The following is an 11,084-nucleotide window of genomic DNA, read 5'->3' as shown; positions in this document are numbered from 1 at the left end:
GAGAGAGAGAGAGAGAGAGAGAGAGAGAGAAAAGTGAAGAAGAGAGTAAAGAGAAGGAGAGAACAAGACTGAGAAAGAAAGAAGAGAGTGGAAGTGTGTGCGCAAGAAAACAGGGGGGGGAGAGAGAGAGAGAGAGAGAGAGAGAGAGATAGATCACACGGGAGTGTCTTGCTAAGATGGCTTTTTCCTCTCAATATCTTGCCATTATCCTCCTTCACCCATGCACTCGATTATGACTTGTTGGTGCTTTGTTTTCCATTTGTGAGGGTCTCGCTAGGCAAACCTCCCTTGTCCTTAGGAAGGTTTCATTCGTAAAAACATCAATGTTATCAAAACGAGCCTTTCCACTTTTATTGAAGGCAGAAACTCTTATAAAACGGAGGAGTATTATCATGATAGGGGTCTAGCATTAAAGAAGGGTAGCATTGTTTCTCACTTTTTCATATACTGAAGGGTATCATAAAATGAAATTGGAATAAAAATTACAGATTAAATAAGAAAAGGGTGCATTGTATTTGTAAAAATTCCACAAATAAAGAGTTTTATGAATAGTCCTTGACCTCGCCCCTGTCGCCCCCCCCCCCCAAAAACCCGCTCCCTCAAGGAGAGTGTTTTATATATAAGGACCGATCAACAGCTAATATAAGTATCTCAGTCACCCAAATGATTTCATGTGTGAGAAGGTGTAACTAAATTTCTCCCCACTGCCACGTACTATATCCTCTCTCGTTCCTAGCCTCATAATGTGGTAGGTGCCATGTATAATATTACCACTACTTATTTTATTTTTAAATTACAAGCTACGTGGAAATTGATGGATAGCACCATCTTGTGACAAATCTTGCACAATAGCACTACCCTATGAACAAGTTACTTGTATAATTGTAACCCACTAGCTCATTCACCAGCTTAAGTTTTGCTCTATCCTCATATATTGATGTATCAACTGCAATGTCAAAACTTAGATCTACACATGATGCAATATCTCAGTCTGTGCAATTAGATCGTCTTTGGAAGGATATTCCCAGGTTCAAGTGCAAGCAAGGTTAAAGCCACAGGCTTGCGATAGTTAAAGCAAAGCATGCTAGTAATTCTCAAGACCTGTTCTACTACACACACGAGAGAGAGAGAGAGAGAGAGAGAGAGAGAGTAGCTCTTGCATTAGAGTTAAAACCAATACAGGCTGCTTTAATATTGTGGAATTTGTTGAATTTACAGCTTGAACAGTTATCAATTTACATTCAACGGCAGCTGGTGCTGTAGATCATGCCAGTACTGGGCTAAATAAAGAGCAGCAAGTCTCAATAATATATAATGGTTCTACAGGCTGGCTGCATGTAGGCAAACATTATGATAATTAGCTGCAGCGCCACCGTGGCATTCGTGTTGATTATATTATCCCTTAGTTAACCCCCACTTCATGCAAATGTTGAGGGTTTTTGGGAAACCCTGACATATATAGTGTCCTGGCATCTCCACAGTATGATATAGGGGACTCAGGAGTAGGTACGGCCTCACCTTACGTATAGAATTAGCTGCAGGAGGTCGACTATTATGGGAATACTCCAACTTGGACAGCAATATTGGCCGTGTTCATGTGTACAGCCTGTAGAGCAGCATATTGTGTTGGAACAAGATAAGGTCCCAAACCCCCAGTGGTGGTGGCCGTCGAATCAGGGCCTGATCATGCACAAATGCATGCTAAGCCGGAGCTGGGCCGGCAGCAGTAGCTAAAAATTGATCACATAAGTAGTTTCTCGGTGCAAAACCTGGAGGCAGACCTATAATATAATTCAGAGCATGTGGAAGTAATATGGCTGAATGATGAGGCGTGGGTTGCTGATCAGTACAAGGTACTCTGCACTCCAGATTACCATTCTGCATGTTGACATATCCAGTCATAAGTTTGCTGCCAATATTATTGGGGGAGTATTTTGGGATGGCTCCGAAACCTGGCGGTGGCGTCAACTTATGAAGATGTACTGCGTGAGGGCTTGCCCTGGCATCTCCACAATTATACATGAATCCTTGTCTGCCTGTAGCAGTTGAAGACGGTGATGGTGGCAGCCCATGAACTATATCTTTCTCTGCACTAGCTATTCGATGATTCATGCGATGCAAATATTCGAATTTCTTCCCCTGCTTATCCACACAGATTCTGTCACATTTGTTGTTGATGACATACTCCAACTTTGTCCAGTCAATGTTCTTGAACCATGGATGTTCCTTGATGTCTTGGGCTGTCCTGAGGCGCTTGTTGGGGTCCTTGTGCAGCAAGCCTTTAAGCAGAGAATGGGCATCCCTGGACAAGTATGTGGGCAACCTTGGCATACTTTGTCCTCATCAATATCGCAACCGCGCTTGCCAAAGGGCAGGCAACCAGCCACCATCTCAAAGAAGAGCACCCCAATGCTCCACCAATCCAAAGCAAAGCCATACTCCTTGCCTTGCAACATCTCGGGCGCCATGAAAAAGTATGTTCCACAAGGAGACAAGCGCATCTTTCCAGATTCTTCTGAAGACTGGCAACCAATTATGTCCACAGCTAAGCCGAAGTCAGCAAGCTTGACATGGCCGTCATAGTCGAGGAGGATGTTCTCCGGCTTGATGTCACAATGGAGGATGCCATGTGAGTGCAGGTGAGCAACGGGGGACACGATCTCCGCCAAGCAACTGCGAGCATGAGCTTCCGCAAAGGGGCGCCCATCCTCCTCAAGTTGGGAGAGGAGGTAGTCGAGGAGGAGGTGGGCCTGTTTGCTGGAGAGGAAAGAATCCCAGAGACAAAGGATGTGAGGATGGGGGACAGACAGGATATGGCGCTCATCCCTGACGGAGCGGAACTTGGCAATGTTGACGCTCTTGAGGGCGGAAATGCGATGGGTGAGCTTGTGCTGCACCTGCTAAACCTTGCCGAAGCCGCCCTCTCCAACCTGCCGCAAGATGGTGAAGTCGTTAATGCTGCTGTTCATTCGATGATCTCGTAATACCCTAAAAGAAATATTCTGAAGGGGTCACCTGCTGCTAAGCTGTCGACGAAGACGTATGCAGCGAAAGCCTCACGAGGCCCGCTGCAGAGAGTAGCCCCAAGGTCAAGAATCCGCAGAAGCTGCTCCAGGCTGACTCCTCCGAGCTGCGTATTTTGTTTTGTAACAAGCAAATCGTTGCTTTTCACGTTCAGCGCGGGATTTAGAAACCAATGGAAACCAAGCATTAAGATGGTCTGCCCAAAAATAAATAAAGCTATTATTTTAGAACATTTGAAGGTTTGCTTGCCTTCAAATTTAAATTTCAGAGGTAAATCTGAAAATTTGTAGGTGGGACTACACTAAACCTAAGGCCTCGTTCTGGATTGCCGGCTCTCAAAGCCCATATAGATATAGCTGAGGTGTGTGTGTGGCTCGAGAGATTCTAGGATAAGCTAAAATCATTCATTACTTCAGTTAAAAAATAAGATCTCGCTAATATGGAAGACTTTTGCCACTTCCCTTTGTGAATGGAGACCCATCACCATGATCGGCATACTGTATAAATTGCTAGCAAAAGCAATTAGAATATCCCCCTTTCTTAGAAAACACATACATGAATCAAAATTAGGGTTCGTTGGGGAAGCTATATCTTACTATGCTTGGGATGGAGGCAGCTCAGAAATGTAACTAGAAAATTGTCCTAGTGCAGCTAGATTTTGCCAAAGCATTTGACTTAGCTATATGGGATTTTGTGGTGAAAGTGATGCATAAATTAGGGTTTGGATAGAGAATTTCCAACTGCATTCAGTTATTGGGTTTGGGTGCTATATCCAGGGTGCTAGTCAATGGCAGATTATCTCCAGCTATTAATGTGGGAAGGTCAATTAGGCAGGGATGCCCCCTCAGCCCATTGTTGTTTGATGTGCCTACTTATCCTCTCTTCTGCTTTTCGGCATGCACATGCCGTTAATGGTAATTTGAAAGGTTTGCTGCAGATAGACACTGAACATGTACTTGCACTGGGGTTTCCAGATTACACTATTAGTACTTTTGTGCATGTTGATAATGTCAGCATTGGTAAATGTATGTCATATTTTTATTTGTACTCACTTTCAGGTGGTTTAGATTTGAATTTGGGAAACTTGTCTTAGTTGATAGATGTATCTGACAATCTGCAAAAAAAAATCATAATTTGATTTGGTAGGTAAAGAGGATTCCTAGGGAATTTATGTTTAGACACCTTGGCTATCCACTGGGAGTAGATGTCTCAACAAAACAGTTAAGTGACTGGGTGGGAAAAAAATGCAAGGCAAACTGGCTTCTTGGCAGTGTAGTGAATGGCCTATTGATGTTAGGCTGACGATTGTTGTTCAATTCCCCGCCTTCTATAGTTTGTGCCTTTGCATGAGTGGTCTGACCATAGCCTGGTGAGATTCAATTCTAAATTGTTAAGATTTTTTTGGGGTTCCTCTGATGTTGCTTGGCTGGCCTAAGATCATTTGGTAATGTGTGTTCACTTGGGAGGACTAGGTATCTTAAATTTGAAACTACACATGCGGTTTAGGAGGGCCACCTTGCTGAAACGCCTGCTAGAATTTGATACTTGCTGGCCCATAATAATGTGGGCACTGATGGATAAGGTTGTTGTATACTGGGACAAAGTGTTTTCTGTTTCTCTTGTTAAATTGTTTGGAAATACGGCTAGAATGTTGGTTCAATCTTGGAAAAATGTGTGTGCCTTGCTAATTTGGGATGATAGAGCCAGATACACTGGCAAGAGGAGCTGAGTCTTGCTTTTGGAGCATTGCTCTTCGTGCTTTTTCTTTTGCCAAAAAGCATGAACCCTCTCTAAAAGAGGGCTAAGCTCAATCAATCAAATTGCTAACTCTAATAGCCACCTTGTTGCATTTATGGTGAGCGTGAGAAGATTCAGATTGAATGGGCTCAAAATTGCATAAGGGCATTTGTGTGCACATGTCAATAATCTTAAAGTGCCATGCAATCAGGATGTTGACCAGAGGTTAAGAGATTAGGCTTTTCTAGCTACTTCAGCAAACTGGTGGACCTCCCCAACCAAAAGCTTGTCCCTACACTTGATCCCCCAATTTCAGATAGGGGTGGAAGCACGTTAATAGGTAATGCTTTTTGTGCTAGTTAGCATGTGCCAACAAGCATATCTTGTAAGCATAACGAGAGTGATGTTCTTCAAGTGTGTGGGCCTCCATCATGAACTGTAAAAATACGTTTAAAAAATTGAACCGAATTTCAAATGAGCTTGAAAATTTACACTAAGACGCTACTTCGAAGTAGTGGTCGAGTCATGATGCATGGAGGGAAGCAGGGTGCAAGGGCCATTTACAAGAGAGAGGGGGGGAAGCGATTGGGAGCTGCAAGCCATCCCTCGGTCGCAACTCACCAGGCTATCTAGGTGGAGAAAAGCTCGGCATATCAGCTAGCCACCTCCGACGATGACTCTCTTGACACTCAATGAAGAAGGCAGTCGAGGATAAAAGCTTCTACTGCTTCTCCTGCCGCTCGCAAAGGGTGAAGCTGTCTGAATCGACCCAAGGATCCCCAATGCCAATGAACATGCATGTAGGGAAGGGGAAGAACGACTCAGGTGCTCTCTCTCTCTCTCTCTCTCTCTCTCTCTCTCTCTCTCTCTCTCTCTCTCTCTCTCTCTCTCTCTCTCTCTCTCCCCCCGCTCGCTCGCTCGCTCTCGGGGAGTCCACTATGTAAAAATTGCATATAACACGTGCAAACAAGAGGTATTTAATTAATCCCTTACCTGTATATTTTCAAATATTATATGTACCCCTTTTGTCTTCATTTTTCTTAAGAAACTAGCCCTTATGTATGAAAATTTTCATTTTCTCAATTTAAAAGCCTTTATGTAAGTACATTTTTTTGTAAATGTACCTAATTATAAATCCCTTATTTTATGCGCACGTGCTATCTTACATATTTTCTAGTGGATGCCCCGGGCTCTGTGTGTGTGTGTGTGTGTGTGTGTGTGTGTGTGTGTGTGTGCCACCTCATGACACCGACTATATGTCGCATTACATCCAGTCTGTGTGTGTGTGTGTGTGTGTGTGTGTGTGTGTGTGTGTGTGTGTGTGTGTGTGTTAGTGAAATAAGCAGTTATGGTCCAAGCTTGTGCACAAATTACTCAAGTATCCTGCATGTGATGACAGATTGCATGAGGTTGTTTCTGCTAGCTATGGAATACATTGGAGCTTTGGCAATTTATTCTCTTCAGGTTATGTGAGCCCTTTGAGCCAGGGACAATCAAGCAGTGAATAAAATAATTCTCCTTTCAAGAATACGATAGTATCTGTATTTTGGGACCTTGACAACAAGCCCCCAACATAATCTCCATGCGATGGAGGTCTTTACCTTTGACTTGCTGCTTCGCTATTTGGCTCTGTTGTTGAGATGGTGGCATATGCGAACCTCCATGCTTTCATGCATGTCCCAAATCGGGTGCGTGAATAGAGACGCAACAGAAAAGAGGTAGAGATTTTTGAAAAGAAAGTCCTTGTGCAATCAGGGAGACCCTATGTGTGCAACCTTTGTGGTCAAAAATTCAAAGCTAACATTCTTCTCAAGAAGCATTTCAAGCAGCTTTACGAGATAGAGCATAACAAGAGGATGACAGGGCTGAATTCTCTTAAGGGAAAAAAGAAAGATAAATACATAGCGGCAATGCTTCTAAAGATGCAGACGTATAAGAAGTGGCAAGCCCAATACTGGTTCCAAAGGTTGGCTAGATTTGGCCCGAGCGGGTATCTTTGTAAAGACAATGCAGTATAAGCCTCAAGCTGCATACACTGAGTTAAAGAAAGAGATGGTAGACTCCATGCACAAGGGCATAAATGTATTGTATGTGACGACATGGATTTTGCATGGATGCTTGTGCAGATGCCATAGCTTTGGATCTCCAGACAAAGCTCTCTAGACTGTTGTTTTTCGAGAGTATAGGTCATTGAAAAGATACACTACGTACAAGAGGTTGTGTGCACTTGTGACGTTGTTAGCGACGGAAATACATTGGGTTTTAATACTCCCCGGAGTCGCTAAGAGTGTGCTAACAGCGTCAATACAAGAACGTCGCTACAACCGTCGCTATATGTGTCGCTAGCCGTCGCTCAATAGCGATGCCTATAGCAACGATCATAGCGACGTTTACACGCCACTTATAGCGACGTTTATAGCGACGCTGCAGAACCTTATATAGCGACGCCCGAGAGAGAAAAAATTGATGGCAGGGCATTCGCCCATCAACCATATTGAATGTTTCAATAATTGAGTAAACCTAAATGAATCCAAGATAAGCCCAGATTCACCTTTGAAAGAAAGTGCAAGCTTAGATATAGACCCAAAGTAGTCACCCACAAGACAATATAACCATTAACTCCATCATCCATAGTATTGTTTGCAGAAGAATAAAGATACGAAACTGAAAAAATTAAATTGATGAAAGTAAATCAATGACAATTGTACACATCATAGGCAAAATCACTTGATTGTTAAACTTTGCAAATGTAATAGTTACAACACCATTGTCATTATTGAAAAAATATACGCGGTTTTCCAATAGTTACAAAAAGACTTATAAACGTCATCTCATGATACATGTGCTATGACAAAAGGAAACTAATGCTATCTAGCTACGGCTAGATTGACGTCGTCTAATCAGACATCTCATCACGTCCAAATGGCGTATTTGTCGGATTCTACAAAAAGAAACAATAAGACAGCTTTCTGTAAGTATAAACATACAATTTATAAAACAATACAACAAATAGAAAAGAGTAAACCCTAATACTAACCATGCCGCCGCGAGAACTCAGAATGTCCATCAAGGCGTTTAAGCCCTTCCTGCCTGCGTACTCGCGCTCGTACGATGTGGGGTCATGTCGGGGGTCACGTCCCGACCACTGTCAAAACATACAAAGAATCCATTATGTTAGAATTTAAAAACCCCTAAACCCTAAACTATCAAACCTAAAGAGAAATGTGAAAACACTTACAAAATCGGCCTCAAATGATGCCCACCCATCGCTCCCCAAGTGGTGCGAGCTCTCTGCCTCTACTCGTGCTTTGACTGCCTCCTTTTTTGCTTCCACTTGTCGAGATTCTCACGCATTGCTTTCTTCGCATTCTTCCAATCTTCTTTGGCCAGCCAATCTAGTCTGTTCCACCCATGCTTAATTGCTTTTTGCACTTCGGAATGCTTGTGCTTGTAGTATTTGCGCATTCGAACCTTCATCGGGTCTTCATTGAAGCGGCCATCCCGTGTTGAAACGGGAAACTCGTCATGCAGCATGCTGATGACTCTATCTTTTCAATCACTTGGTACTTCACTTCAGGTGTTTAGTATGTAGTGTCTAAACACCTGAGAGCAAAGAGCGCACATGTGCGAGATCACCTTCTTCTTCATCATCCAAGATGATGCCGCCACTGAAGTCGACGGAGTAAGGCAAGCCCTCTCGCCGGTGATGCGTGAACCTGGGTGTCCCGACAGGGGTCTCTAGCGGTGTGTCGATGGGGGTACGGACGTCAGGTGTCTCCACTGGAGTCTGGGCCCCGGAGTGAAGAGTGTCGACTGGAGTGACTCCTTGAGGAGTAGCTAGTGGTGTGTGGCTGCTAGGAATGGCCGTCAGCCGCGCAAAACCTGGTGTAGATGGCGATGCCGTGGCTGGTGTGGGATCAGGCAAAGAAGGGGAGGGTAAAGAGCCTCATCGAACACGAGGCATTGGTGGCGGCATCCTCACAACAACCGTCGACGCCACCACTAGAGCGCCGGTGCCTACACGAGTGTGAAGATCGTCTCGTAGACACCGAAGCTTCAGAGCACGCTGAATGCTCCGAAACAGAGGGAGACGCTAAAGGAGTAGTAACGCGTGATGGTGCTCTAGAGCGATGACGCTCCACGTACCACTGTCTCTGCTGGGGTGACAAAGAAGAAAGAAACTCATCATCATCCATACCTGCATTAAACACACGAACATTTAATCTTAATATTGAATGAATGGAAAAGAAAACATGGACAAGTAGAGAGAGAGAGAGAGAGAGAGAGAGAGAAAGAGAGAGAGAGGACTCATAAAGGGGGAGGGATTCCTGTGTAAAGAGATTTCGTTGAATTTTTGTGAATTTGTTAAAGCACTGTGCTCCGGGTGCAATGGAGACTGAAGCTACATCGCGAAGGTCCGCTCATAGAAGTTGCTTGCCCCACCACTAAATCTGATTGATTGGGTGAAAGAGACGTTGAGAAGCAGTAGTAGTGAATCTTAGTGTCTCTTTCACCCGATCAACTAGATCTAGCGGTGGGACGAGCAGCATCTATATTGAGCAGACCTTCGCGATTGCAGCTTCAGTCTCCATCGCACTCGAAGCACAATGCTCGTCATCCCTGCTTGTGAGAACATACCTAGAGCATACGTACCTAGAGTGGATGCAAAGACCATTAAATACAATGACGCATATAAACAAAAATGGACAAAAAGCCATGTAAATACAATATATATTATAAAACGGAGCAAAATTGTTCAAATACAATATTTATGGCTTTAAGAGGTCTCTCTCTCATCCTCACAAAGCTCAGCATAACTTCTTATATCTATATAGATCTCTCCGTTTAAGCAGATGTCCTCCGTTTCATTTTGTAGATTCTCTGCATGCACCCCATAGAGAGTAGCAGCTTGATGCTCGTCTGGCACCACCTCAGCGGCTTCTGACTGAGCATCTTCTCCGATATCCTCTATTGATGCCACTGTGATTGGCACATGGTAGCCTTCATACGTCCGTGCACTACGAGGTGATACCTCTATGATGTACCACTAGTTTGATGCAGACTTTGTAGGATGAAATATCACGTGCCAGAGCCATATAACTTACATGAGAGCTTCCAAGCACATAACTTCTAAAATTGGATGTTAACTATTTACATACTTACTTGTTCACAATGCTCGGGTAGTACGAAAGTGTCTCTTAGGTCAGTCCATTTCTTAGTTGAATCCACCTCAAGAAAACCAAACTCTCCTCTACGCATAGTAGCGTTGCGACCCTCCATGATTATCTTGAACCATTGCACGTCGAACAAGTCGACAAAAAATCCTCTATAATCGATTCTCAAAATCTCTTGTAGCATGCCGAAGTAAGTGAGTTCCGCCACTACAGGATCTGCATCAGAGGACCATCGTCGACCAGACTATTCAAATTATGCCATGATTCCACAATCTTGAGTAAAACGCTTTTTGTCGATCCGTTCCACCCTAAAATGTCAACCTTTACACCATGCTACTGTGTATGACTTATACTACAACCAACAAAGATTATGAGTGGCCGTTCAAACATCTAGAAAGTCACTAGTCGTACATGCAAACCTACCTTGGTCGCGCAACCCCAAGAGTACTCCCACTCCTCCTCAATCAATTCTTCACTGCATTGTTGTGCGCTTTTCAATTGGTTGTGCAACCATCTTAAGCTCATGAATGTTGGTAAGCTCTCCAGACCCGTCGGATAGTGCATCGGTGGTTGTCTTTCCCGTCTCCACTTGATTCGTGCCCTTTGTCGCTCTTGCTTTGCATCCTCATATTGTGAAATCCACTTTTGCATCACTGGATATTGAAGCATGCAAAATCGGTTGATTTTAGCCTCTAGATCTTCCATCATCTTCTTCTCAACACCGAGATTGCACCTAACAATCCCAGATATGCGCTCATCATCTATGGTTCGCCATAGCGTGTTCCGGGCTTTATCAAATCCATCTAGCCACTCTTCAATGTACACTAGGGACTTTGCTACCAGCCAACCTTCTGCCATGCTACCCTCCGGACGTGCCTTCTGACGCACATATCCCTTGAGCGTTTTCATGAAACGTTCTAAAAAGAACATTCATCTGGAATGTATTGTGCCAGCTATTTCCACCTCATCAACTATGTGAACAAGAAGATGCACCTAAATGGTTAGCATGGTAGTAGGAAAGTGTTCTCAAACATGCACACAACCTCCGCAGCGTTAAGTTTGGCAAAAGGTATGGAGTCTAGGGAGATCCATTGCACCAACTTCGCAAGTTTGTAGATTGTGTTACGGACGTCAAGAGACAAACATCCC

The 11,084-nt window shown here is 43.8% G+C and overlaps 2 pseudogenes; one reads left to right on the top strand and one right to left on the bottom strand.

Annotated features, from left to right (window-relative positions):
* Window positions 1-1,151: 1,151 nt before the first annotated feature.
* LOC147422086 (serine/threonine-protein kinase AtPK1/AtPK6-like) lies at window positions 1,152-3,194 on the bottom strand (annotated as a pseudogene).
* A 3,087-nt stretch (window positions 3,195-6,281) lies between these two features.
* Window positions 6,282-6,896, top strand: LOC147422085 (uncharacterized; annotated as a pseudogene).
* Window positions 6,897-11,084: the final 4,188 nt, after the last annotated feature.

This window comes from Adiantum capillus-veneris, chromosome 27, assembly GCF_014529385.1.
Source record: "Adiantum capillus-veneris isolate H3 chromosome 27, ASM1452938v2, whole genome shotgun sequence".
Classification (NCBI taxonomy): Eukaryota; Viridiplantae; Streptophyta; class Polypodiopsida; order Polypodiales; family Pteridaceae; genus Adiantum; species Adiantum capillus-veneris.
This window is presented reverse-complemented; position numbering and strand designations above follow the sequence as displayed.